At 47.7% G+C, this 25,802-nt stretch overlaps 1 protein-coding gene and 1 non-coding gene across 18 annotated transcripts in view; one reads left to right on the top strand and one right to left on the bottom strand.

Moving 5' to 3' along the window:
- The window catches only part of ANKRD17 (ankyrin repeat domain 17), a 2,430,147-nt gene that overhangs the window by 468,495 nt on the left and 1,935,850 nt on the right, over positions 1-25,802 (bottom strand). The gene's annotated exons all lie outside the window — the stretch shown is intronic.
- Positions 20,069-20,230, top strand: LOC138517233 (U1 spliceosomal RNA). Its single transcript, XR_011282444.1, has one exon. It is a non-coding gene; the product is annotated as a U1 spliceosomal RNA (small nuclear RNA).

The following is a 25,802-nucleotide window of genomic DNA, read 5'->3' as shown; positions in this document are numbered from 1 at the left end:
CAGAAGAAACGATAATTGAGTCTATCTTCACTAAGATAGACAGCATTGCCCAGGAACATAAAGATGTAGAATTTATTATATGTGGAGATCTCAACCTGCATATTTTTGATGACAAAGGAGACCTAATAGCAGATCAACTGTTGGAAAATAGAGCACGAAGATGGAAAATAGAGACACGCAACAGAAACTTTGAAAGATGGGATGCCCTCAATGCAGTAAAAAAAACGATACCAACTTGGTCAAGAGGGGAAAATAAATCAATCATAGATTACATCTAGACTAGTACGGGAATCACCCAAGCAAAAGTCGAAGCAAAAAATCTATTCAGTGAACATAGCGACCACTATATACTAAAGCGTTCTTGGGTAATGAATAAAGAAGAACGACACAAAATAAACATACCCAAGTTGACGCTAGTAAATAGAATGAACCGGTTGAGAATTCCGCAGAATAGACTAACTGAAATAACAGAAACATTCATGAATTCAGAGCAGAAAGATTCCAACAAAATCAATTATGGGTGGCTAACAGACCAATTCCAAATGAAACAGAGATCGAATCAATCACAAAAACCCGAACGGAAATATATCTACAATAAAGAGATTGCAGAAAAGAAAAAAGAAAAAAGGGAATCTATTAAAAGAGCACAAAAGGAAACACCACAATCCAAAAAAAGAATAATCGGCCAAGCAAAACAAAAATTCAAAAACTGGCACAAAAACGCCAAAATGATGCAAGACCAAGAAAATGCTGAATCCATGATGGCCACCCTGAAAAATCGTAACACCAGAAATTTGTGGGATCTTTTGGAAGTGAGTAAAAAGGCTGAAAATACAATGATAGTGGATGTCCCAGAAGCAGTGTGGGTTGACTATTTTACAGCTCTTTATGAAGAACGAACAACAGTGATAAAGGAAATTCAACAACATCCGCCAAAGCAATGGAACTTTATATATGACATTGAAGAGATTACCAAAATAATAAAAAAACTAAATATATCAAGGGCACCAGGGCCGGATGGCATGTCGAATGCAACATTAAAACAAAATCCAGAAGCTTGGGCACAATTCTGTGGGAAAATTATAGATCTGATCAACTGCACGAAAAACGTGCCTGAGTCCTGGAAATTAGCAACGCTAATCCCTATATACACACAGGGATCATCAAAAGAACCGAACTATCGACCTCTTGCACTTCTGGATCCGCTAGGGAAAATCTTTGCTAACCTTATACTGACAAGACTAAGCATATGGGCAAAACAAACGAAACATCAAGCGGTGCGCCAAACAGGATTTGTGCGCAATGTCGGAACAAATGTGAACCTCATGATTCTAAATCTGATGAAACATGAAGCTGAAAGAACAAAAACAAACAATAGTAGCATACGTCGATCTGAGCCTGGCATATGATAAAATTAATAGAGATCTGCTGTGGAAGAAATTGGAACAATGGGGATGCCCTAGTGACATCCTAGAACCAATTAAACTTTTGTATACCAGCACAAAAATACAAGTAAGAATGACAGCGGATGGAATAATAACAAGACAAATAAACACCTGGCATGGCTTAAAGCAAGGGTGTCCGCTTGCAGCGGCCCTGTTCAGCTTATTTACGTCGGATTTTGAAGAGGCTATAAATACACCAACCATCAATCCTCCAAAATTAAATGCGACTGCGGTACCTTGTTTGATCTACGCGGATGATATCATTTTATTAGCAAAAACACTGTGTGGATTACAAAAAGCTCTTAACCAAACCTACGAATACAAGGAACAAAACGAACTGACAATAAACACTAAGAAAACAAGAATCATGTATCTATCAAAGAAAAATTCAAATGGGAAAAAAGCATTCCAATACTACCTCCAAGAAGAAAAATTGATCCAGGTTACCACCTATAAATATCTAGGGATATGGATAAACCAATCATTGACAGAAGCACCATGGGCAGAACAGCTAAAAGCAAAAACTAGAATGCTAGCCAGACAAGGCCTGTCAATCCATAAGAAATTTGGAACATTTTCGCTCATACCATCGGTAACTTTTTATAAACAAAAAGTGACAGAAATCCTCGCATATGGGGCAGAAACCATGATTAATCATGATAGAACCATATGGATGAAACTGGAAGCAATGTATTGGCGGAAAGTATTGAGTCTACCTCAGAAAACGCCTATGATACGGATACGATATGAACTGGGTCTCCAATCATTAGAATCAATAATCGAATGGAAAATAATAGATCCCTACAGAAAAATCAATAGCGAAGAAAGGATACCGGCATTAGAAATTCTAAGAACTTCAAAAGTACACGTCAATAATGTTGCACTGGACAAATGGAAAGAAGCATCCCGGTGTATATGCAACAAAAAAGGGATTACACTGGATACATTGACGAAAATGCCTCAAATCGCAAAAAAGAAACTGAGTCGAACTGATTGGATTGAAACCCAAGAGCAGAAAGATCTATATAAGATGACACTTAAATGTGAGGGAGAGGAAAGAGCACTTAATCAACTGCCAAATTACTTAAAATTATATCCGGATCGAAAAATCAGAGACATGTTCCTGAGATTCAGACTAAACCTACTGCCAACAAGAGAAGTGTTGGGGAAATGGAGCCAAAATAAAAGTGCAAGTAGTGACTGCAGATTCTGTCAGATAATAGGGAAAACCGAAACACTATCATGTAATTATGGAGTGCGAGGCACTAAATCAAAAAAGACTGATCTTTACCGCCAAATACGCTAGTGCCATAATCGAAATGGGAAAAGAAGAAAGATGGAGTCAAATCTTAATGGGAAATAATAGAAAGATGGTTGCAACCATAATTCACTTCTGGGAAAACATGTCGGACAATAATAACTATAAGGAAGAAGGATAAAAGATAAAAGACATTGGTGTTTGTAATTGGATTTTTTATGAGGAGAATAATGTAGATTGAATGTAAACGATAAATGTAAGGTTTAAGATGTAAACCAAATGCATTTTAATAAAAAAAATAATAAAAAATAAAATAAAAATAGGCCATTACATATTTTGGCACTTTTTAAATTTTCTTCCATTTCAGGGACAAATACCATGTCTCATCCCACAGGATCTCCTCACCACCCAGGGCCTTGTCTCCTCCCATGTGATCTTCCTGCAGTACAACTCCTCCAAGGTCAGGATAAGGAAGCATCTGCCTTTCCCTGGCCACCTGAAACTATAGGGAGGGTTTTAGTGAGGGATCCATAGGATTCATCACACAAGGCACCAAAGGCACTCTGACCAGGAAGAGCATCTTCCAGCCTCAGGAATCACCCAGGGGTCCCCAATTTTTCTTGGATCCTGTTCTCCTGTAACATCTCAGGTACTTTGGTGTGGTGGTAGCTATAGAAGTAAAGCAGAACCTTATTGAACATTTTTGGACTGGGCTGTAATAGACAAGGTAAGGCATACCCTAACTTTTCCCTTCCAAGTTGCCCAGGTGGGGGGATCCTCACACTATCACTATTCATGTCTAAAGAAAGTATACTGCCTATATTTTGAAACTAACCTGCCTTTCTTCCTTCCTTCATCTATGCAGTCACCCCAGGCTTAGTAATTCCCAAGCTTTTTAAAGACTGTCAGCAGTTGGTTAATTTTTTAAGAATCCAAGTATTGTGTGGTACCACAGAGTATATGGGATACATTACTCACCGTAATAGTATTTCTGATGCTTGTGTCTGCTTATATTCACATACTATGCATATGCCGACATCTAGTGGAAGCTGCAGAGTATTACAATGGCTGTTTTCAAAACTCAAAAAGGGATGTTGACAGGGCGTGCCAGTAATACTATCCCTAGTGCGACGTCCACTGGTACCCATGGTCCTTCACACGTCGAGGTCCCTCAGATTGTTTCTGACATGAGGTAGCATGAAGTGTAGCCTGAGTACAGGTGTATTAAAGCAGATATGATCAGATAGAGCTCATATAAATATCCATGCACCTTTTTTCCAAGGGGAGGAAGGGTGGGCACATGTGAATCTAAGCAGATACAGGCACCAGAAATACGATTACGGTGAGTAATGTATCCCTTCTGAGGCTTGTGGAATCTTCTTAGATCACATGCTATGCATAAATTAGCGAGCAGTGTCAGGAGAAGGTGGTGGGTTGTGAGAAGGTTCAGCAGCAAACAAATGTTTAACAACCGCTTGTCCCACCTGTGCATCTGCTTTGTAATGTGTGTCAATGCAGTAGTGCTGAGTGAAAGTGTGTACTGAGCTCCATGTAGCTGCTTTGCAAATGGTGTTTAGTGGGACAGTTCCGATGAAAGCCAAATTAGCTCCTGTACCCCTTGTCGAGCGAGTTCTTGGCATCAAAGTCATTGTTTTGTTTGATAATGAGTAACAGAGCTGTATGCATCTGACTATCCATCTGGAGATGGATTTCTTTGAACTGCGGTCTCCTTCTCTGCCTGGTGCTACGCAGACATCTGGTCTTGTTTACATAGTAAAGGACCGCCCTCCTTACATCTAGTGTATGGAGTTTTTTCTCAGCCGAGCTTGTTGGGTTCTGGAAGAAGGCCAGTAATTCAATGGATTGGTTCACATGAAATTTATTTAGGTGAAAACCTAGGGTGTGTTCATAAAACCAATGTATCCTTGTGGATGACAAAGAATGGGTCCTGCACTGACAATACTTAAATTTCACTAACTCTTCTTATGGATGTAATAGCCACCAAGAAGGCAGTTTTATATGTCAGGTGGTTAAGAATTGACTTGTGCATAGGCTCAAAGGGGGGGGGGGTGGCCCATGAGCTTTACGAGTACTACATTGAGATCCTAGCCTGGCGGTGGGTTTGAAATTGGAGGGTGGAGTCTTTTTACTCCCTGTTAGGAAGAATTCTCTCTTTAGGCTGAATTTCCTAACCTAGTGAGTCCCCCAGAGGCTTTGCTGGATTTCTGGAGGTTTTTTTTTCCTCCTGCCAAGAGTGAAACTCTTTTCCCCCACTCTTGGACATGATTAATGGTATTCCTTTGACTGGTAATGTGTTTTATGGGCTATGGGGTCCTTTACTCCATAGGGTCTTATGTGTTTTTCCTATGTGTGTTACACAGCACCCTCCGTGCAGTAACCCAGGGGTGTCATAGTGACACCCCACCATAGACTCCATACCCTGGGACTGACTACTGACTCCCAGGGCATGTAAAGTCACCATTGGCTTTACTAGTCCCAAATTATTAACAGAAACCAGTACAAACCATCATATTGTGGACGTACTGGTCGGGGCAATTCGATTGCCCCGGGGTCTGTTAGTCGAGGGAGCACGTCTCCGTCCCCCCTGATCGAGTTTTGGCTGGTGGCAGTGGAAACTACTTTTTATATTCGACCGCAAATATTTTCCTATGGGATTTTCCCATTGTTCGGGGCTACCAACTTTAATTATTTAATTCTCATAGCCTCGAACATACCGCCGGTTTATTTAATTAATATTAATTCTCCGGTTGGTATTTTTTTGCCAAGACTCGATTCTAAAATGGTGTTTGTGTTCTCTTCTGTGACTCCAACCGAAGTCGAGCCCTTTGTTCCACTTTTTTGGCGGGCTTCTCCACAGAAGCCTCCAAAAGTGGTGCCACTCTGTCTGGGTACCACAGGTGGTGTGGGAGGGGGTTTAGGCACCCTGGACCGAGTTACCTTGGTAACTCAGGTCGCACTCTTGTGTGATTGGCGCAAGTAATGAGCCGGCCGGCTCACCACTTAGCATGTTTGAGTGACAGCTAGGCTGAGTGAATGGGGTTTTTCTGCATAAAAGCAGGGCTTTGGGGACTGGAACTTCAGAAGTCACCAAAGGACCTGAGAATCCGACGAGGGAGAAGCTGAGCCAACCTACCACGACGACACCACTGTTGGAGCCCTGCAGAACCGACTCACCACTTCCTGACGGCAGAGAAGATCTCCCGGCTGGAGAGGCTTCTTCCCCTGACTGGTGGGCACAACCAGTTTTCCTTTCTTTCTTCGCAACCCAGCCCGGTTTGTGGTCGAACTGCCTGTGCTAAGCACCCCGGCAGCCGGATAGCCACTCACCACTGAACTGCGAATCACCGGACCGCCCTTTGTACCTGAGAAACTCCGCGGCTGGTTTCTTCCCTGGCAGTGCAACGGACTCCTGTCTTCCTCAACGACGAGATCCTCTCTTCCCCCGGACGAAGCACCGACTTGCACCCGCTGCCAGGAACAACTGCCCCCGCTGGAGCGTTCTCACCACTTTAAGGTACCGTGTCCGCCAGGCCTCCCTTTCTAGAGATTGCTACAAGGTAATAATAACTCCTTAACCTTCTGGACTGGGCTGGCCACCTTGACCCTCTAACTGGTCCCTTTCTGTGGTCCAACTCCTTTTTGAACCTTTACAAGACCTTTGTGCACTGCAACCGTGTGACCTTGGACACATTTCGTTTGGATCCTCTGAAAGTGGATCCGGCCTCTTGAACTCTAACTTCACAGTTTTACCTTGCCTTCCTCCCTTGTTGTGTTCTTGAAAAAGTGTTGGCATCTGTTTCAATTTGTTCTCTGCTTTTCTCTCCCTTTTTAAAACGAACTATTAGAGTGCCATCTACGTTAAGCGCTCACCGCTGTCTGAAAATAAATGGGGCTTTACTTAAGACTTGTCTAATATTCTTTTAAGGGAGTGTATATCTTTTAGTGACCGTGTTTTTGAATTGCTTATTATTAGTGCCTGTGTGTTTTTCTTCTAGACATATCCACAGCATTCGACACAGTTAACCACGACATCCTCATAACGAGACTAGAAGGACAGGGAATAACAGACAGCGCCCTACTATGGATCAAATCCTTCGTAACAGACAGAAAGGAAACTGTATGGATGAAATCTTTCAAGTCCAACCCAAGAGACTCCACATGCAGTATACCACAAGGATCATCTTTCTGCCCGCTTTTATTTCACATCTATCTCTATTAATCAAAATCATCAAAAGCCATGGCCTCCCCTGCTACAACTACGTCGACGACACACAAATAATCTTCAACATACAAGACACCCTAGAAGAAAACACAACACTAGAGAAATGCCTTCGCGATGTATACAATTGGATGAACTCGAACCACCTCAAAATTAACCCAGGCAAAACAGAGATCATCATCGTGGCAAAAAACGGAGGAGACAACTACATCTCTTGGCCGAGAGAACTCGGTATGACCCAAGTGTCATCGTCGATTGTAAAACACCTGGGGGTCTTGATGGACAACAATCTCACTCTAGAGCCACAAGTAAACACTCTACTCAAGAAATGATTCTTCCTCCTGCGAGCAGCAAATAGAATACTACCATTCCTGTCATTAGCCAACAAAACACTTAACCATCATTGCTCTCGTCATGTCCGGAGTAGATTATGCCAATAGCAAATACCTGGGAATGCCTGAACGACTTAAAAAAAAACTACAACGCATACACAATGCGGCAGCCAGACTCCTCCTAAAAACTACCCCGAAGAGAACACATGACACCCGCACTAAAAATACTACATTGGCTACCAATAAAACAAAGAATAAAATTCAAATCAATGTGCATCACACACAGAGCAATACGCCACCAAGGTGCAGAATTCCAGAGAGATCAATTACGCGTACATCAGCCTACAAGAACACTCAGATCAAGCAACGACATCTGCCTGGAACCAAAGCCGTATAACAGATGAAAACTCGGAGGATCCTCTTTCTCTCACCAGGCACTGAAAATTTGGAATGACTTAAAGGACACACGGAACACAAGAAACCACCTACTATTCAGGAAACTGCTCAAATCCTGTCTCTTCACTGCGTAACTAGAAGACCACAAATAAGAACACACACCCCACTAAAACAACGATGAATGAAGATACCGATCCCGGTTCCCAACAAGCAATCGAATACAAACAGAATCTAAGGAACGCACTCCACAACATAGCATATGACATAATGAGAGATACCATTAAGAGGAGGACACTGAAGACTGAATATATAGACAGACCGAGACCGAAGCGCTTAGATGACTCATCCATAGCATCCTGGCCCATACCACACCCAAAATTCCAGCAGACCAATTCACATAGATAGTAGGGAAAAGTGCCCACTAACCTCACCTCAAATCTCTGCATACCTAACTCACCCGAAAATTCACACAACCAGCTCTCGCCCAGCAAACCGCACGCACTTCACCACACTGCATCAAAAAAAACTACCACCACCAACTGCACACATGGCCTTGCCCCGGTCCATTACTTACACCAAAGCACAGCGCACAGTGTATACCGATCTGAAGCCGCCCACCTCTCTCACTCTCCTACTCCCTCTTCTCCCGACTAACCCAACCCCGCCCATTCTTGTTTACAGATCCGCCAGAGCACCTGGGACCAACTCTGTTGGTGACGGTGCGCGATATAAATACCTTTAACATTTAACTTGGTGTTTGTCACCGTCATAAACAGATCGATCTGGGAACTGCCCCATTTGAGGAAAAGGTTGTCCATTTGGTCCTGGTGAAGCTCCCACTCGTGGCAAGAGCGCATCTCCCTGCAGAGAGAGTCGGCGACTGTGTTCCTTACTCCTGCCAGGTGAAAAGGAATGAGGAACATCCCCTGGGTGACGGTCCAGTGCCATAAATCCTGCGCCTCTTTGGCGAGCGCTGGGGATATGGTGTCCCCCTGTTTCGGGATGTAAAACATTGTGGTGGTATTGTCCATGAAGACCCTCACCACCTTGCCCTTGAGGGACAGCAGAAACGACTTGAGGGACCAAAACACTGCTCGTAGTTCCAGAACGTTGATGTGCAGGGTCTTCTCCTCCGGTAGCCACAGGCCTCTGGCGTGAAGATGTCCGGTGCAGGCTCCCCATCCTTCCAGTGAAGTGTCCGTCGTGACCGTCTCCTGGTACAGGGGGCTCTGTAAATCGGTGCCTCATGCGATATTGGAGTGCACACCCCACCACCTTATCGCTCGACGGAATTCCTCGTCGAGCGCAATCCTGTCCTGGAAGCGTCCGGACACCTGGACCCAACGAGCATCGAGGAACTCCTGTAGCAGGCGCATCCGCAACCTGCAGAGCCTAATCATGTATATGCATGATGACATCATGCCGAGTAGACACACGATGGTCCTCACCGTGGCGACCCTCAGTGTCAACAGCCGTTGCACTTTGCCTAAGATGGTCGCTATTCTCTCCTCCGACGTTGACGCCAAGCAGGACACTGTCGAGCCTGGATCCCAAGAACAGCGTGTCATGCGATGAAGTCAATCAGGACTTTGCATAGTTCAACGAGAACCTCACTTCCGTCAGCAGGCGGTCGGTCTTCGCTGTGTGGTCGACAGCGACATCCCTTGATCTGGCCCGGATGAGCCAGTCGTCCAGGTAAGGGTACACGTGGATCCCTTGCAGTCGTAGATGGGCCGCCACCGGATCCAGGCACTTGGTGAAGACTCTGGGTGCCAACTTCAGTCCGAAGAGGAGAGCCTTGAACTGGTAATGCTTCCCTTCAACCATGAAGCACAGGAACTTGCAGTGTCCTTTGTGTATAGGGACGCGGAAGTACGCGTCGTTTAGATCCAACGGCGACAGAAAATCCCCCTCCTCCAGCTGGCCGAGCACTTGCTCCAGCGTGACCATCCTGAACTTCAGGTACTTTATGTACTTGTTGAGTCATCATAGATGGAGAATGGGCCTCCATCCCCCGGTCTTCTTTCTTATGAGAAAGTACCTTGAGTAAACTCCGGAGCCCCGTAGTCGCTTTGGAACCAGCTCTATCGCCCCTTTCTTTAATATGGCCCGAACACCCAGCATCAGTTGAGGGATGGGTTGTTCCCGTCGGGCCACTGGTGGTATTCGAGGACACCTTTGTTGAAACTCTAAAATGTGTCCGTGGACGACAGCATCCAGCACCCATCGGTCAGTGGAGATGTTCTCCCACACGCTGACGAAGTTCACCAGCTGGCCTTCCATCAGAGTGCAGCAGTGGGGGCCTGACCACCTGGCCGGATTCAGTCCCGCTTGGCGGTTGGTGCGCCGCCCTGGAGCCTTGACAATGACGGCCACCTCTAAAGGCCTTGGAGTGACCCTGTTGGCTTCCTGGGTAGAGGACCAGGAGGATTGGCGGTAAGAGGATGAGCCCCCGCCAAAACCCTTGATGACCTGCTAGACTTTCCTCCTGAGGAACGAAAGAATGGCCTGTATTGTTGCAGGGTGCCCAAGGCACGGGACGTCTGTGTTGGCCTTGATGGCCTGGAGGGATTCATCGACTGTCTTCCCGAACAGGACCCTCGTCTGGACCTCCTGCCTAAAGTTAGTGGCCTTGAGCCAGCCACAACGGCAAACCACGTTGCCCATCTGGCAGAAATCCGTGTCGGCAACAGTGCCACCGTGATGGCTTTGTCTGACGCCACCTCGCCTTCCTGGAGGATCTCCAAAACCTCTACCTGTTTGTCATCAAGGAGGAAATCCACGAGTGGAGCCATCTTGTACCGTCGTCGCCGCTGAGTAGATTAGCTTTCTACCTAGGGAATCCAATTTCTTCGCCTCGTTGTCCGGGGGTACGGATGAAGAGGACGATGAACTCAACAACTTCTTCCTGGCAGCCGTCGAGACCACAGAGTCCGGCGACGGTTGAGACCGAAGACACTTAGACGCAAACTCCAGCACCCAGTACTTTTTCTCAAGCCGGTCTCTCTCTTGGCTGGAGCAGAAGCAGGTCTCTGCAGCAGCGCCAGCCCCTCATCCCAATCGTGGTCCAGGAGCGGTACGGACAGGTTTGTCTTCCTCTTCGCCTCCCGGCAACGGTACAGGAAGCCCTCCTCCTTTTCCTCCGGGGCGAGCTGAAAGAGCTCCGATGCCCTGGCAATCATGGAATGAAAAGATCCCACCTCGTCCAGAGGACTCGCGGTGCTTGGCTTTGTGCTGGGCCCCCACGGATGGAGTGCCCTCAAAGGACTTAGAAGCCGGCTCAGGTTGGCTGGATCCGGAAGAGGCATATCCCTGAGAATCACCCAGGGTAGAGGCCCTGGTCTGCAGCCACTCTGCCAACAGGATGTGTCGATCCTTCATCGTGCGCTTGCTGACGCCACGGCAGATCTCACAATCTTCTTCTTTATGTGCCGGGTCTAGACAATACAGGCACTGGGAATGCTGGTCATCGAATAAACATTGCACAAACCGCAGCTGGTGCACAGCTTGAAGAGGGAAGCTCTGTCCTCCTCCTCCGACATGATCCGGCGTGGTGTAGGCCTGAAGAACTTCTGGAAGCTTCCAAGAAGAACACTCGACGATTTCGGCCCTTGAGGGGCGATGAAAGATGCCGAAAAAAAAGTGGGTTCCCGTTAATCGGAAGAATAAGTGTTAAGGCAGACAGGCTCGATTGACCGGAAAAAAAAGTTCCCATCAGAAAAGTGAAAAAACGCAGAGAAGCTTGAAGAGCAAAACACGAGGACTCCCAACACTTGAACGTGTGGTCAAAATCTGAAGATGACTGCCAGATGAGGGGCTTAGGTAGAGGGCAGTCATTGGCTGGGGGCAGTATGACCCAGAGCTCAGTGATTGGTTTATAGGATGAAGACAGTTTGGAAACGAAACCAAAACAGTTTTTTCCTTTTACCGAGCATGCCCAGCCTGACGATGGGGAATATTGATGAGCATGTGAATCCATGCCAGACCCTATGCTGGAGAACTGTGGGGTTCATGAGAAAGGAGACCTGCTCCTGGGTCCTCTTAAAAACTAAAATTGTGCCAAAAACCCCTTCATTGTATGATTTGTAGGCTCGACCGGGCCAACAACAGAAGAAATTAAAACACAGAGGAAGTGGAGCAAGTAAAAGGGTCTGAGATCCCTCTGCCGGCAGCAACCTGAAAACCTTTGACACCTGCAGGCATGAGTCTTCTAGCAGATGGGAGTATGTCCAGATCACCCTCTGAAAATCCCACGCCCTATACCCCAGCTTTTCAGCAGCCAGGCATGACGATTTAGGCTGCAGAGGTTTGGGTGCAGGACCTTGCAACTCTGACTGGGAGAGAAGGTCCATCCTCTGCGGAAGATGCCAGAGAGGGCAGTTGACCATGTCCAATGACTCTGTATACCACGTTCTCCAAGCACAGTCCAAAAGCGATCAAGATCATCATGGCCACGAACAGATGCAGTCTCCTGAGAACCAGCAAAGTGACGGGGATAGGCGGGAACGCATAGACCAGGTCAAAGTCCCATTCAACAATTAAGGCACCCTGCAGAGCACCCTTACAAGTAAATTCCCTTGAGCAAAACCACATGCACCTTCTGTTTACACTGGAAACAAACAGGTCGCCCGGGAAGGGGCGCAGTAGCACAAAGGGAGGAAATCTCCTCAAAACTTCCTGGCAGAGCTTGCACTCATGGGAGGTTGGAGACTGTCTACTCAGTGCGTCGCTAGAGTGCTCTCCTTGCTGGCCAGATTGGCCACAGTCTGAGACACACTGTACTCCACAGCCCAGAACCACAACCACATTGCTTCTCTGCACAGTGGCAAGGAGTCCACGCCACCCCACTTGTTGAGGTAATGCCTGGCCTGATGGGGACCACAGTCACTCACTGTCAGATCTTGGCAAGTTCTGAGTAAGTGCGGCCAGGGCAGCGCGGCTGTTGGTAAGTGCAAGAGGGCTTTAGGGGTTACAGTTACAGCCCCTTAAGTGCACGGTGGGCCCGGAGGCAGTGCAGGGAAGACTGGTCATGGAAAAGCCTGGCACCCGTGGAGAATCTGAGGGTACCAAGCAACCAGTCGGCGCCGCAGAAAGGCAAGTTAGCAAGGAAGCAAGAAGGAAAAGGAGAAAAGGAAGGTCTTCAGCTGCTTCCGGAACTTCAGGTGGTCTGGCTCAAGTCCGAGGGGGGCAGGGAGGCCATTCCAGAGGGAAGCACCTGCAGCGGACAGTGATCTACCCCCAAATCTGTGCCTGGAGAAGCGTCTGACCCTCAGAGTTGGAGGTAGCTGAGTGAAGGGCTCTAGAAGGACGGTATTTCTGAAGAGAGTTGAATGTAGTGTGGGCCCCAGCCCCAGAAAGCCTTCTGGACGATGCAGAGGGTCTTGCACTTGATCCTTGCAGCCACTGGGAGCCAGTGGAGAGATTTCAGAGCTGGAGAGATATGGTCGCTGGGCTTCAGGCCAAGGATAAGTCTTGCAGTCTTGTTCTGGATTAGTTGCAGAGGGCGAAGAGTAGAGGTAGGAAGATTGAGAAAGAGGCTGTTGCAGTAGTCCAGCATGGAGAGAACCAGGGCTCTGGAGATGTTGAGCTTCTGGGGGAATGTGAGAAAAGGTAGAATATCTCTGAGGATGTGCAGCTGGAAGGGCCCTTCTTGACAAGGTCTGATGTGAGGAGAGAAGGAGAGAGTGGAGTCGAAGAGGACACCAAGGTTTTTTGCCTCACATGAAGGCAAAGGTAGAGGGACAAGTGAGGGCGGCCAAAGTGAGAGAGGGAAAGCGGGAGCAGGGGTATTATCCCCTCATTAGAAGGGTGAGGGTAAAATGCAGATAAATTGATTGGGATGGAATTCTGAAACACTTTGGGAAGGAACGAAAGTACCACCTTCTCCTTGAAGAAGACCATGAACGGTGGTTTGTACAAGTGTGCTTGTAACTCGCCCACTCTGCGCGTGTAAGTGAAGACTACTAAAAATATAGTTTTCTGCGTAATAAGCATGAGAGGATAAGAATGGAGAGGCTTGAAAGGCACCACCACCAAACATTTTAGTACCAGGTTCAAGTCCCAGGCTGGCACCAAAAAAGCACTGGTGGAAAGGTTATTTGTTAAACCTTTTAGAAATTGGACTACCAATGGCACTTTTTTAAATACATTTTTTTAATTGATTTTTCATATAATAAACCAAAAACGTAATAAACAAATGGTACAATTCAGTTGACACCCCATCACTATAATTTCACAAATCCTGATATACCAAGGACTTTTCCTTTCCCGCCCTTACCCCAATGATATGATATATGATAGATTATTTATAACGCACTTAATACGCAGAGGTTTCTAAGCGCAGACACTTGGGGATCGAACAACATGTGGTGCTCTGTCTCGTCTTGTTTCCAAGGCGAGCATGTTGCTCCTGAACTATCCTCCAGAGACTTTGATCTTTTACCCCGAAAACTCCCATAACAACCTCTCTATTCCCCATGTCTGCCCAATGCCACCTGCCCAAGCCTTCATTCATTCTTCCTCTAGCCATTTGCACCATATTTTATGTTGTTTCTGTGGACAGCCCATTTCCTGGAATACTCTGCATTACGGCTTGCAACATAGTTCCATACCCTCTCGCCATTTATTAATGCTAGGAACTGTTGGACGCCCCCACCCTGCTATCAAATCTCTTTTAGCCATCATTAGCGACGACTGGATCAGGCTCTTTTCCTTGAGGTTAAAATCTGTATCTCCTCAGATGTGTAAAAGTCCCTTTTTTATTGCAGTCTGGTACCTGATTTCCCAGAATTCTTGACATTGTGCAACGAACAGAGTCCCAATATAACTATCGTGGGACACTCCTAAATAGTGTCTAGAAAGATGTCCACCGCTGTCCCGCAAATCAGGCAAAATGCACCCAGTGTCCTCCCCATACGATGCAATCCATCTCTACAAATACACCCTGTGAAGTACTTTATATTGAATACGTTGCAGCCTACTGGTTAGGCTTGCCTCCCGGGAAGAACCCAATGCCGCTAACAAATCCTCTTCCTCCTTGGCCCCTATATAATTTCCCATTTGTCCAATAGCATTTGTAATAGCGGTGAGGAGAAATAATTAATGACCTGATAGAGCATTGTAATGGCTTTCCATGTAACCTTCCCCTCCAGGAGGTTGGCTTCTAGGTGCGAACTTTCCAGGTCATCCCACTCCTCTCTATCCTTGTGCTGCAGTCGTAGATACATGAAATAGTCACGCACCCGCAGATCATGGGCATCTATTAGGTACTGAAAGGTGACAAGTTGCTTGTAAGCAATAACGTATCTTATTTTCCAGATCCCTGCGCAATCCCTCTGGGTTGTCCTAACTTCTCTACCTCTGTGTAATCCCAGTTTCCTCATATTGGTGTTTCCATTGTCACTACGCCACCCTAGCCCATAATCTTAAGAGCCTCTTTCCATGCTTCCATTGTGCAAAAGGCCTGGCTGCTGCAGTGTGCATCCGAGAGGGTTGCCCCGGATTAATTTTGACAGTGAGAGGTCCCCCATCATCCCTTTTTCTACTCTAACGTGGACTGCTCCTCTGTCATCGAAGGCAAATTAATTAATTGCAACTTATTGGGATGCCCCACAGTATTTTCGAACCTCAGGGATACCCAACCCCCCCTTCCCACGCCGATCTGGTCATAGTTGTGAGTGCGATTCTCAGACACTTCATGCCTGATATTATTTCCCTTTCTATATTTTCTATGGTTCTTAACAGCGCTGTGGAAATTTTTACCAGAGTGTTTTAGTGAACACAGAGCAGCAGCGGGAGCTTCATCATCTTGAACAGATGAGCTCGACTCAGCGTTTAGACCGGCAGGTACACCCAATGTCTGGTGTTTTCCTGTGCTCTCACGATTACAGAGTCAAGGTCATTCCTTAAGAAATCGACCCCATCCTCCCAAATCTGTATCCAAAGATACTGAATTGAGTCCCTGGCAACAGCAAGGGGACAATCCTCTGGAATGGCTTCAAGCCCTCTTCCACCATTAGAAGCTTGGATTTATACAAATTGATCCGTAGACCACTGTACTCCCCAAATCTCCCCACCACCACTAGTCAAGAGTTCTTAGGATCTGCCAGGTATATCAAAATATTGTCTGCATTTAAGGAAATGGGATCCTCCACCCCCCGCAACCCCCCTGGCCATTGGAAATCTTTAACTCGGGGATCAGCTCTAACCTTTACGGGTAGAGGTTCTTTAGCCAGTAGAAACAGAAGGGGTGACAGTGGGCACCCGTGGCTGGTCCCCCTTTGTAGCTGCAATAATATGGACAGAAGGCTGTTAACCTTCACTTTTGCCATTGAGTTGGCGTACAGCAATTTCACCCAGTTCAGAAATGCAGGGCCAAATCCCATCTTCTCCATGACCTCCTATAGGTACTCCCACCAAACTGAGTCAAAGGCGTTCAAGTCTAGAGCAATAAGTTTGTGCCGCCTGTCCAAACTGGTGGACATTCCCAGGGCTTTGTGCACCCTTCTCAGATTCATCCTACTGGCACTTCCTGGTAGAAAGCAATAGTGGTCGCTATGTATTACCCTTTCAATAACCTTCAGCAATCTATTTGCCAGTACCTTCACGAGAATCTCTAATTCTCTGTTCAACAGCGAGATGTGTCAGTAAGTGCTGCAACATTACATTCTGGGGGGGGGGGGTCCTTTTTTTTATGTATGAGCACTATTGTGGCCTTTCTGAGATCTGCAGCCGGTTCTCCCTTCTCTAGGCTTTCGGTGAACATCGCACCCATTGCTGCCACCACCTTTGGGCCTGCCATTTTCCAGAACTCTATGGGAAACCCATTAGGCCCAGGGTTTTTCCCTGATTGTAACTGGTCTATCGCTCTTTGTATCTCATCTTCCATTAGACTGGCCTCCAATAAGTAGCTTGCTTCCACCTCCAGACGCGGGAGATCTATTTCCGCAAAGTATTATCCTATGTCGTCCGCCCCTGTAGGCATTGAGCTCTTGATAGTAATTAGCAAATGCATAAGCGATATCCTCCTTTAGTTATCGTTTTGTCGCTGTCCTTTCTTAATTCACTTCTACATCGGTTTCCTTCCGCTCTTTTTTCTAACCAGGCGAGCATTCTTCTGCATTTGTCCCCCATTTCATACAATATGGCCTTTTGGTCCCAGAACGCAGCCTTGACACCCTCCCTCACAACCGTGTTGTAACGAGCAGTGCACCGGACCAATTCCTGGTTAACTTCGGTGTTTAGATCTAGATGTGAGACTTCTGCCTCTTTAGCCTTTCTTTCCAATTCCTCCATTTGGGCCCTCTTTGCCCAACCAAGGGTCCCAATAACCGAGCACACTGTGAAGGGCCAGGAATGAGACACGGACAGAGAGCAGACATGTTTGTGGTTACAAATTTTTATTTAAAAGAAACCAGGGTTGGAAAACACCTCAATATCGCTATGCCAGGAGGAATTGCTCTACCTCAACCAAAAATGAATGCGTCTGTCCAGTGTCAAGATTCCCAAACCAAATTATAAGTTACTCACTGTAGTGACTAACGTACTCCTAGTCCATAGTCCCCTATCCTCCATACTGTATGGGCGTCCCTCGCCAGGGACGGGAGACGGAACCTTTTTCGCCAGAAAAAATCTTCCCCTTTAAATTTAGTGGCGCGCGGCCCTGGGAGCATGCACTCCCCTGACTCCAACCACTGGCGGCACTTGTCAGTCCCCTTTGACGCATCGACAATATTACCATTGCCTAATGACACAAGTTTTATCAGGGGGGGGGTGGTGGGACGTATATGGAGGAAAGGGGACTATGGACTAGTCACTACGGTGAGTAACTTATGATTACTCCTATGTCCCATCCCTTTCCTGCATACTGTATGGGTGATTGCAACTGAATGTAGCCCCAGGGAGGAGAGGTGACCCTACAAAGAAAACAAGTTCCTTAATACTGCCTGCCCAAATGCTGGATCTGACCTCGAGACAGCATCCAAGCAGTAGTGCATGCAGAAGGCCGAAGGCGTGGCCCATGTACCCGCCATGCCGATGACCTGCCAAGGAACGTGCCCCTGGAACGCGACTACGGTGGCCTTGGCTCTGATGACGTGGGTATGCATATTTGCCGGGAGTGGTTTGTGCAATCCCCCAAAGCCCTTCTTGATGGCGGCAACCATCCATCTTGCTATGGAAGCCTTGGAAACCCGATAGCCTGGCTTTGCCCCACTGAAGGCAACAAAGAGAGCCTCTTGACTTGCGGAAGCTCTTTGTACTGTCTAGGTAGAATTTTAGAGCGCGGCTAACATCTAGACCAACAATGTCCAACATACGGCCCACGGGCCACAATGCAGCCCGCCAAGCCATTTTATGTGGCCCGCGAGGCCGTATGTTGGACAACTCTTGAGTAAACAAAAAAAAAATCAAAAACATTTTTTTTCTTTTTTAAATGTGCCTGTGTGCAAAACTGTAACTTCCTCTGGTGACCCCTTGGGGTCAACAGAGGTAGTTACAGTCCTCAGCCACGAAGCGTTAATTTATTTATTTATGAAATGTTTGTGGGATATCCGACAAACATTGCAGAAATAAATAAATTTGTCAAGAAGATCTTGGGACTTGATGGAGGAAAGAGAGACTAATTTGTATCACGGCATAGTGAGGGTTACCTCGGGAATACCATTCATTTTCAGTGAGCGCGGGTCCATACAATTGCCCAGTACTCCCACAAACTATGAACAATGGGATTAATATAGTAGCAATTACTTTGCATTTAAATATCCCATTTCAGGCAAGTAGGACCCACCATGCAAGAGAGGAACGGGCTCCGGCCCAGACATGCCCGTTCCTCTCTTGCATGGTGCTCCGAGGGGCAAAAGGCGAGCCGAGATGAAGGGAGGAGGTGGTGAGATGAGGAGAAGAGAGTGCTGGCCCGGACGAAGGATTATGTGGACAGGTGCTGTGCAGGAGTTCCTCTCGGCGTGGGCAGCACAGTGGATTCCTGAACCCCGGATTAGCCGTGGGCCCCTGCTCAGAGGGCCATTGTGCGGAGTTACTTTCAAGGTTTGTCATCTCTGGACGTATGTTTAGCAGGGGTTGCGGTGACACAGCCTGTCTGCCCCAAAAATCGTTCTTTTGAATTGCGAATGTCACCGAAGATGAACCTTTATCAGTTGAGAAACTTAACCTTTGCAGTGCTTTTTTTCCTCGTCTCGAGACAAAGAAACAGCGGGAGCTCAGTTACGTTTACCTCTAAGCACAGTGCGGATTGATGAAAATTTCCATGCATTATACCAAGTACATTGGACATTATAGATGTGGCCAGTGGGGTATCAAAGCATGGCGAATACCACATGTACAGCACAAAATGTTACCCTAGTAGTGCCCCAATAACACACTGCAACCTGCAAATGGGCCTCAGTGGACCACCTGCCAAGGTTTCTGGAAGTTGCTTATGATCTTGATCTGTGATCTATGATATGATCTGATAGGTTATTTATAACGCGCTTAATACCCATGCAGCAGTGATCCCAATCATAAAAGTGAAACAGGCAAGCCTAACAGGTATAACTTATTTTCACTCTTTTGGTAGTGCAGTCTGAGGGCAGCCTATAACCTTCAGGAGAGGTGTGAGCTGATACAGTTGCAACACAAAAAACAATAGTACTATGTTCCCAAAATACATTAGTTCTTGTCTTTCGGATCTCAGCAGAGCCAGGCTTTTCAGCATCAGACCAGAAGCATGGGTGCCTTTGCGCTGGGCTGGGGTCAAGTCGGAGAGCAGCAGCGATGGGCCCCAATGATGCAGTTTTGTTTGGCAGTGGTGCTGATTTGCGGGTAGAAAACGCTGGGAACAGTAGGCCGTGCCATGTGGATGGCACTGGAAGACTCAGTGACCTCTGGGCCCGGACAAGGGAATACTTGCCTTTGGCGCTGTGCAGGCCCGGCTGACACAACACAGCATATGGTTACGCCAAAGATGTCAAAGCTTCAGCATGTCATTGAGCAGAACTCTGAGATTCAGAGGTGGTGGATCGTCGAGGTCCAGGATGATTATGATGGTCAATGGGACCAGCGCTGAGCAGCTCCGCTCAGGAGGGCCAGGGGCCCGTGTGGGGCCGACAGGCCAGTGGGCAGACTGCAACAGGCCTGCTCGAGCCATCCTGCTATTTATACAAATCTCAGGCCGAGCAGGGCCTGATGGGAGAAAGGAACTGCGCTACAAACTGCTCTTCTGCTGGGCTCTGCCTGCTGGAGCTTCCCCCTACACGCGGGACAGGCAGCTCTGCAGATGCTCAGAGCTCCCAGGGGGCTGGGGGGTTGGGGGGGTTGGGGCTGGGTCAGGGCCTGCCTTCTCACCCTCGCTTAGCGGGGCTTCCCAGAACGGACCCAACCCCTGCCCTCTTGCATGCAACTCATACTTAGCTGGCAGGGGAGAATCTGATCTCAAGGGCAGATCTCCCAGGGTGAGGCTTACCCACTGCACATCGGATTTGCTGACCCCTGCTATGTTCCCAAATGCGGGATACACGACTGCATTATTTCTGGTAGTGGGGGACTGCGTTCGCGCTCTCCCCCTGATTTATTGGTGAAAAAAAAGGTAAAGTGTCCACTAGGCCTGCTAGGTTGCATACTTTAAGATTGTGCTCACATTGCGTTTCTTCAATTAGGTTCACCTTTGGTTGATCGCTTTTCCACATTTTATCTGTTGAATTGAATTATGCTTCTTTCATCACCACAGAAGTAATGTGTATTACAGAGATAAGCTGCCATATGTATTGGGAACACTGCACATGCTCAGGCAGCATCAATCAAGCTTTGTACAGGACAATGCTGGCCTAAATTGGGAACAGCCAGCATAGACATGTTGCTACAGGGGCATATTTTGGGTACAACCAGCATGACAATGTGTTACATCAGTGACAGTGATGTCTTACACTGTGGACACATTGATCATTAAAATGTGTTGTGTTGTAAAATGTTCTTTTCTGCTGTTGGTGACCTGGAATTTTCATGTTCCCCTTTAGAACGGATTGTAAATTTATGGCTTTTTGGTCACCTTTTCTGCTTAAAATGCACCATTTCAACCCCATATTTGAAAAAAAATTCAAACCCTCCCTAGAACCTTGTAGCTCCCTCGCTACGCTCGGTCGCCCCCACTATTTCAGAAAAATATGAACACATAGACACTGAAAGAAATCACAAGCAACTAACCTTTGATCACTGCCCATGACACCAAAAGCTATCTTTGGGACTGCATGGCTATCACTGCCTGTGATGATATTGTGTCAAAGGTCGCACAATATCGCTTTTTAATATACTGCTTTGGGTGAGGTTGTTGACTTTTGGCTCGCCGGCCCACTGGGTGACAAAAAGTTAATGCTTCGGCCTCACATTCAAAAAGGTTGGACAAGCCTGATCTAGACAGTGCAGAACCTTCTGAGCATCATCCTTAGGGTCCGCAAAGAATGTGGGCAGCACTATCTCCTCATTCAGGTGAAACTAGGAGACTACCTTAGGTAAAAAGGCGGGGTGAGTTCTAAGCACCACCTTGTCCTTATGAAAAGTATTGTAAAGCTCTGAAGCCACCAGTGCCTGGATTTCACTGACCGGCGTGCAGACCCAAGACCCACCAGGAGGGCTGTCTTAATGGTGACTAGCCTGATGTGCGCAGACACTATTAGCTCAAATGGTTTATGTGCCAAGGCGCCCAAAACTACGTTGGGTGTGGTTTCTTGATAGGCGGGTAGAGCCTGGTGAGGCCCGCCAGATGTCTTAACCACCGGGTTGGAGGATGAAAAGACCTCCTCCTCAGAGTTCCGGTAGGCTCCGAAGGCAGCCAGGTAGGTGCAGCATGTGTTTACTTGCACCCCCGAGTGTGCGAGGTGAGCTGAGAAGGATAGTATGTCATCCAGCGTGCAGGTCAGCAGATCGACCTCCTTTGACTCTTCCCAGTGACAAAATCTAGTCCACTTGCTCCTGGTAGCATCACTCCTGGCACCCTGTATGATGTCTAGGTTAGCCTGAGACAGGTACAAATGCCTTAGTGGGACCTGATCAGGAACCACACTACAAAGGGTAACGTCTGGGGGGCAGGTGGATAACCGTGCCTCCCTGCTGAGATAGTAGGTGGCTGGGCCCAGCGGAAGGTGCATCCGTGGCTGATCCGAAAGACTGAGCAATTCCGAGAACCATGGCCTCGCCGGCCACCAAGGAGCAATCAGAACGATATTGAGGTATCGGGACTCCCTTATCTTGCAGATCGACCTGTGTACCAGGGGAGCGGGAGGGAAGGCATATGCGTTCATGTTGTTCCATTGTATCTGTAACGCATCGCCTAGTGAGCTCCAACCCTGACCCTGCCAGCATGCGACCTGACCTTCTGTTGGACCAGGTGGCAAAGAGAGCCAACTGAGGATGATCCCATCTGCCGAAGATTCCCTGAAGGACCCGATCGTTCCATTGCCATTTGGAATTGTCCACCTCCAGGTTGGAATCCCCAGGGAGGTGGATTGCTGCCAAGTGCACGTTGTTTAAGAGGGCACACTCCCATATGTTGACTGCTAGATTGCAGAGGGGAGGAGACCTGGTGCCACCCTGCTTGTTGATGTAATACATGCAGGTGGAGCTGTCCGTTTGAATGAGGATCGCCTTGTCATTGATCATAGGGAGGAAGGCTTTGAGAGCGAGCCAGATGGCCATCAACTCGATGTTAGGCAGAAACCTGTGCAGTTCCCTTAGGGACCACTGCAAAAGATTTAAGACTACAGGTGTTTGGCAGTAAACCCACTTGGTAGCAGTCTGTACCACACAGATTCACTTGGTAGCTGTGGCTGAGCAGTCAGACTTCCCTCAAGAAGAGTTCGGCAGTATGCAGCGTATACACAATAGGTACAGAGACACAGTAGCACAAACAAACACTGACCAGAGCTTTGGTGTAAAAGCACATAATTATTTATTTAAAGAGACACTTGGGATTTACACTAGCAAAAAACGAGGTAAGTAAATTCAGCACACAGTCACTATCATATATATTCAACCCTATTCACTTATTAGACAAGTCTTAGTGAGAAACACCACTTATTTTCAGACAGAGGTGAGCGCTTAACATAAGATGACACTCTAATAAGTTATAAAGAAAGGGAGGGAAAAAGGCAGAGTTAGGGAAGCACACAAGTTTCAATACTTTTAAAAAGAACCACAGTACGGCAGGACAGGCAGAGTTCTACTGGAGAGCCAGGAGGTCAATTGCAAGGCCCACTCTTGGAGAGAGCAAGCAGAAGGGGTCAAGGTTCACACAGTGGGGTTATGCCCAAAGAGTCTTGTAGATAGTTTGCACAAAAGGGATGAAATTAAAGTCAGGAAAAGTTAGCTAGGTTGTCCCAGGCTAGCCCAGGTTAGAAAGTCGAGGCTTTACTGTCACCCCGAACAATCTGTCGCAAGGGAAGCCAGGCGGGACACAGTACCTTAAGTGTGAAGGAAGCTCCAGCGGGGGCAGTTGCTCCTGGCAGCAGGTGCAAGTCGACGTTTCGTCCAGAGGAAGAAGAGGTCTTGCTGTGGAGGAAAGATGAAGGTCGTTGCACTGCCAGGGAAGAAACCAGCCGCGGAGTTCTTCGGTTAAAAGGTACTACCATTCTCTTCGCGGTAGTGGTAAACCCTGGTATTCCGGTTGCCGGGGTGCTTGGCACGGGCAAGGCAGCCACGAGATGCTCCAGGAAGGTGAAAAGAAGGCAAAACTGGTTATCCCCACCAGTCAAAGGAAGAAGACTCTCCGGACTGGAGATCTCCTCTGTCGTCGGGAAAAGTGGTGAGACGGTTCAGCAGGGCTACACCGGTGGTGTCGTCGTTGCAGGTCGGCTCAGCTTCTCCCTCCTCGGATTCTTAGGTCCTGTGGCGACTTCTGAAGTTCCAGTCCCCAAAGCCCTGCTTTTATGCAGCAAACCCCCATTCATTCAGCCTAGCTGTCAATCAAACATGCTAAGTGGTGAGCCAGCCGGCTCACCACTTACCAAGGTAACTCAGTCCAGGGTGCCTAAACACCCTCCCACACCCCCTGTGGTACCCAGACAGAGTGGCACCACTTTTGGAGGCTTCTGTGGAGCAGCCGGCCAAAAAGTGGAACAAAGGGCTCGACTTGGGTTGGAGTCACAGAAGAGAATACAAACGCCATTTCAGAATCGAGTTCTGGCAAAAAATACCAACCAGTGAATTAATATTAATTAAATAACCCGGCGGTATGTTCTAGACTATAAGAATTAAATAATTAAAGTTGGTAGCCTCGAACAATGGGAAAATCCCATAGAGATATAATCGCGGTCGAATATAAAAAGTAGTATCCACTGCCACCAGCCAAAACTCGATCAGGGGGGACAGAGACGTGCCCCCTCGAACAACAGACCCCGGGACAATCGAATTGCCTCGACCAGTACGCCCACAATACGATGGTTTGTACTGGTTTCTGTTCATAATTTGGGACTAGTAAAGCCAATGGTGAATTTACATGCCCTGGGAGACAGTAGTCAGTCCCAGGGTATGGAGTCTATGTTGGGGGGTCGCTACGACACCCCTGGGTTACGGCACGGAGAGTGCTGTGTAACCCACATCAAAAACACATGAGACCCTATGGAGTAAAATACCCCATATAGCCCATAACACACATGGAAAGATAAAGGAACACCTCAAATCATGTCTAAGAGTGGGAGTAAAAGAATCTCACTCTTAGCAGGAGAGAAAAAAAATAAACCCCAAAAATCCAGCAAAGCTGCTGGGGGACTCACTAGGTTTGGGAAATTAGCCTTTACAGAGAATTCTCCCTAACACTCGAGCCAGTTGATGTGGGCCTCCTGCTCCTGACACGGCCAAACCCCATTGACACTGGTTGTCCAGAGTAGCTCCCCAGCCCTTTAGGGATGAATCTGTAGTGATGGTAACCTGCGGTGCTGGTTGCTGGAAGGGCCTGCCTATCTGGAAGTTGTAGTCCGTGCTCCACCAGACTAGGTCTTGGCTGAGGTGAAGAGGGATGCTGACCAGCTCCACCTGGGAACCCCTCTCCTGACTCCAGGAGGCTGAAAAGTGTAGCTGCAAGTGCCCTATTTTGAGCCTTGTGTATGGCACTGCCAGGACACATGCCGCCATGATGCCCAGAAGGTGTTGGTACCACCATGCCAAGCTCACTGCTCTGCTGGAAAAATGCCCCAGGGCCTTCAGGATGGCTGTGATCTTGTCCTCCGAGGGAAAAACTCTCCCGGAGCTCGCATCCCAGATGAGGCCCAGGGACGTTAGATTCTACGTAGGCTCCAGCTGTGATTTTTTGAGACTGATGGAAAATCCCAACTCATGTAGAGTATTTATGAGGGCGGAGGAGTTGTGGTGGACTGCCTCTGGTGACCCTGCCCTGACAAGCCAGTCGTCTACGTACGGTTACATGTGGTGACCTTGGGCCCCGAGAAGGGCTGCCATCGCATTCATTAACCTTGTAAATACCCTGGGGGCTGAACTGAGGCCAAAGAGTAGAACCTTGTATTGGAAATCAAAGCCTATGATCCTGAACCTTAGAAAGGACCGATGGGGCTGCCAGATCGGGACGTGTAGGTACGCAGCCTTCAGATCCAGGGAGCACATCCAGTCTCCCCTGCACAGTTTCTCAGCTATAAGCGCTGGGGTAACCATCTTGATCTTTTGAAGAGGAAGGGAAAGGTTCAAGGAGGAAAGGTCCAACAACTCTCAGGCTCGCCTGGTTCTTCTTGTGTATGGTGAAAATCCATGAATAGAAGCCCAGACCCAGCTGGGAGGCTGGGACTTCTTCCACTGGCCGACTCTCTACGAGTGATCGAATTTCCACCAAACAGAGTTGCTGTCCCAATCTGTGGGAGCGGAGGAGAGAAGAGAAGGAGGGATCGGTAGGCGTAGATCTACAGAGAGGATCCAGGGGTGCATAAACCTTGTGCACCAGTATTGGGAGTGAAGGGCAAGCATGCCCCCCACCGGAGACACGTGGACCAGGATGGGCGTGTCAGGCCTTTTTTCCGGCTGAGAAGGGGGAATGAAAAAAATTGTGTGCAGCCTTGTGTTTATGCCGGTGTTGGAAGCCCTGGAAACAACAAAGGACCAACCCTTGTCTGACCGCTGCGACTACTGCATGTTTTAGGGGT

The sequence above is a fragment of the Ambystoma mexicanum genome, chromosome 6q, assembly GCF_040938575.1.
Source record: "Ambystoma mexicanum isolate Mex_15411 chromosome 6q, UKY_AmexF1_1, whole genome shotgun sequence".
Lineage (NCBI taxonomy): Eukaryota > Metazoa > Chordata > Amphibia > Caudata > Ambystomatidae > Ambystoma > Ambystoma mexicanum.
This window is presented reverse-complemented; position numbering and strand designations above follow the sequence as displayed.